The following is a 4,218-nucleotide window of genomic DNA, read 5'->3' on the forward strand; positions in this document are numbered from 1 at the left end:
GAACTAATATTGCAAACTGAGGCATGTTGTTTAAAAGGCCTGAAGTAGCAAAACCCTGAATGAAAAATAGCACTTGGCGCAGTTATTTCGTTTAAGTGATTTAAAAAAAATAAATAGGAAACTATATGAATAATTGCAAAAGCCCATGAAAGAAAATTTAATGATTCATATAAATTTCTTAATGGAAAATGTCCTGAATAAATCCAACGCGTGAATAATAATCATGTTATACCAAGAAACGTAATTACGATTCCTTTATCTGATGAATCAAAAAATCATTTGATTTCATCTAAATTAACTAATAAAGTTAAAAAATAAATTAGTAGTACAATTGAAACGACCGAAAAAGATATATGAGTTAATATATGCTCTAAAATTGAAAAAATCATAAAACATTTGTTAAGAAATAATAAATTAATGCTAGGTTTTACCCGATTTTATAAAAAAAAGTCGGGTATTAGTTTGATTATAAAACTTATAATATCTCTTTTATAAGATCTTATGCCACTACTCGGACTCGGACTAAGATGCTCTAGCACTGCTTCCTAAAAGCAGCGTGTCTACCAATTTCACCATAGCGGCAATTTGTTCAAAATAATACTAACAAGTTTTTATTCAATCGTCGAGATTCAAATTTTAAATAAAGAAGCTAAATTAAAAGGAATTTACAATTGATTTTATTACTAAAAAATAAAAATTAAAACTTCTCAAAAATCCTTAGAAATTTTAACTAAAATTTGCCTAAGTTGCTCAAGAGAAATGAAAAACAATAATTGTCAAAATATCTATTTTCATGCATCTTTTTATATTGTACAAACATAATTTTTATCACTTAAAAAATATAATATATTATTATTTATTATTATCTAATATTCACTTATTGTGGATAAATGCTTTTATAATTTTGATTCCAAATAAAGAATATAAGAATTCAGCGAAATAAGAATTCCTAAAGGTATTAAGTGAATTTTTTTGACTTAAATTAATTTCAAGAATTTATTGATTTCACGTAAAGATCTTGTATTTCCTAGTTAAGAGGAAATACAAGATCTTTATTTATTTATTGATCGGGAAAATAATAATCCCCCTTTTTTATTTACAAAATCAATAGGAATCTTTCTTATATATGTATTATATTTTTTTTTTCTTTTCGTTCCTATTGATTTCTTTATTTATATGTATTCTAAAAAAATTGTTTTTACGTTAGGCTAATTCTAATGATTCTAGTGTTTTTTATTTATTTTGCTGTACAAAAAAACTTTTTGAATTACTTGTAGAAAGCGATTTCCCTAAGGAAAATAGCTCAGTCCAATCAACGATGTCCAAAATCCCTTCCTTTTCCAAAATGTTTTACGAATACGCTTTTTCGAGATAGAAGTACGTTTTTTTGGAACTGCCATTCAAAAATGAAAAAGAAATTCAGTGGTATAATTGTATGTCAATATCGAGTAATTTATTTCTTTCAAAAAAAAATACAGATATTTGGACAAGAAACAATATGATTAAGAAAGTTGAGAAACATATATTTATGTTAGTAGTTCTTTTTATTTTATGTTGTGATGATTTTTCATGTAACCTTAATCATAGAAATGTAAATGTAGAGTAAAATAGCTCAGTCCAATCCAACCCATAAACAGTCCAGCCTAGTTCACATGCAACCTATAAAAATCCGAAAACATCAACGTTGGAATTAGACCTAGATAAAAACCAATAAGATATGGGTCTGTCCATGGTACTCTCACTACCATTTTATTTATTTATTTTGTTACCAAATCACATTAAACCTCTTGAAATACATGGTTAAGAAACTTAAGATTTCATGACAAAAAAAAAGAAATTTAAGGTTTACCAGACACCCAAACATATGACCGGTTTAAAATAAAAATTTACAGATCTAAGGTCATACATGTTAGGCATTCAACATATTCAGGCTACATGGCACTCATCTAGGCTTTGTGCAAGACACGACTCATCTCATCGCTGATGCAGATGAAATCCTCCGGCAGAGCTTTTTCTGTTCAACCATCATAAGCTCAAAACGCTTAATCGTGTACTTCCTTGAGATGATTTCCACCTTAGCTGTGACTCTTTGATAAGAGAACCAATGTTTCATCAGAAATTATAGCAGATATAACATAAATCAGGATGAAGAGAGATCTTTTTCGGATCGTCTAAGACGCCAAATCTTCTGAACCTATTCTTATAGCAACTTAACAAAAACTTTCAAATCTACCTTTCTCAATCGGATATGCTTCACCGGAAAATTCATAGACGTCTAATAGAAAGTGAAGTCTAATTCTCCTACAAAAATGGTTAAGATGATCAATGAAACAAGAAATTCTTTCAAATATTCATAGATGTTTATTTACTCAAACAAAAATCGCTGAAGTAAAACATGAAAATCAGAATAGATTTTGGTTTGGGAAACACAACAAAAAGGTAGTCAAAACGAAGAGAAATCCGCTATTTAGAATAAGTCGGTTTTGCCAAACAAAAAGCTCTGATCAGTCAGAAGAACAAAAAAACAAGACTGTTAATCTCTTCTCATTTCTCTTTGTAAGAGATTGTAGTGAGAGAATACAGAGACAGAGAGATTCTCTTATTATTTTGTACCATTTAATTTTTTCTAAAGACATGTGTAGAAAATTAATATCTTTTTATGCATAATTAAACTATACATTTATATACCATTAAAAGATAATTTCAATATCTATGCATAAACTTTAAAACAATTTTTTAAAAAATGCTTGTAACAGAACATTTATTGTGATATATCAAAATGTAAAGAACATGATACTAAAATGAAAAAGGATACTAAAATTAAATTATTAATGTGGCAAATCACTAAAGTGACAAAGTGAAAATAGCTTGGTTTATCCAAACTTTACGGTAATCATTCTAAAGGATGTGTGATTATGATCCAGCTAAGAAAGGGCAATATACTCGTAGGCCAAAGGCATATGTCTAGTCCTTTAATTTGTTTTTTTTTTGTGTTTACTTAAATACATAGATACGCTACTGCGGAGGCAGTATGTGAAGGGGGAATCATGTGGCCAGGGACGTGCTTAGCTTTCATGGGTGTAAGGAATTAGCAAACGTATCTTAATATCTTCTGTAAAAATATTATTTTATGTAAAAAATATTATAATAGATCAAAAATAAAATAATTAGATCAAGTTGTATTGACCTAGTAATAAATAAATATTATAATAGATCAAAAATAAAATAATTAGATCAAGTTGTATTGACCTAGTAATAAATGGCTCATTGACCTAATAATAAATGGTTCATAGCTGTAATTACCGTATTGAGTTCGAGTTTCCTTCTTCATCCGGATTATCTTAAATGTCAAGAATACGCAGAATACCGTGATATTCGTAAGATTAGTCTTTGGATCTAAAAAACGTTTGAAATACCCACGGTTATCAAAAAATAAATTTCACATAATAATGTTAAAAATATCATACCAAATGACCACATATAACATTATGTGAAAATGGCATTTTAAACCATAGAAGTATTAAAAATAGTGTTTTAAACTTTGATACTCAAAAACTCACAATTCAAACTACCAAACTAATTATAAGACATTAAATATGGAAGCTAACTTACTTCTTTTCCAAATAAAAATGTGAACAGTGCTGTTTATCCGTGTGAAAAAATTATGACGTGTCAATTTTTTTATTTTTCTAAAAATTAATAAATATAAAAAACGGTTAAAATAATAATAGAAATCAAAATTAATTTAAATCGCCAGACATAAATGAATAAACTTTTTATAAGAACTCAAAAAAACTTCAAAAATAAATTAATAAATTTTAAATTTATTAAACATAATAAGTTGTTTCATAAAATTCAAAAATTAAATAAATTTTTTTAAAAAAATTAAAACAAAATTTCAAAATAAGTGAATAAATTCAATGCCAATGGAAGATGACATATCTATCATAGGTGACAGTTTTTCGATATATCAACGATAACAATTTCCAAAACTTATTATCGATGTTAATAGCTTCTACACATATCTTTTGTTAATAGCTACACATGTCGATAGTTGAGAAACTTCTACACATATCGTTCATATTTTAATATTGTTAATGTTTATGGTTGAGAAACTATTGATATCTGAAAAATGTTACCGTTGATATGTCGGAAATTGTCACAAACGATATGTGTAGAAGCTATCAACATCAATAATAATGTCTGGAAATTGTTACT

At 27.3% G+C, this 4,218-nt stretch overlaps 1 long non-coding RNA gene across 1 annotated transcript; it reads right to left on the reverse strand.

The window, feature by feature from the left end:
• Positions 1-1,730: 1,730 nt before the first annotated feature.
• LOC130510636 (uncharacterized) lies at positions 1,731-2,762 on the reverse strand. Its single transcript, XR_008944336.1, has 2 exons — positions 2,234-2,762; positions 1,731-2,087 (listed from the first exon to the last, which is right to left on the reverse strand). It is a non-coding gene; the product is annotated as an uncharacterized LOC130510636 (long non-coding RNA).
• Positions 2,763-4,218: the final 1,456 nt, after the last annotated feature.

This window comes from Raphanus sativus, chromosome 4 (assembly GCF_000801105.2).
Source record: "Raphanus sativus cultivar WK10039 chromosome 4, ASM80110v3, whole genome shotgun sequence".
NCBI classification, from domain to species: Eukaryota; Viridiplantae; Streptophyta; class Magnoliopsida; order Brassicales; family Brassicaceae; genus Raphanus; species Raphanus sativus.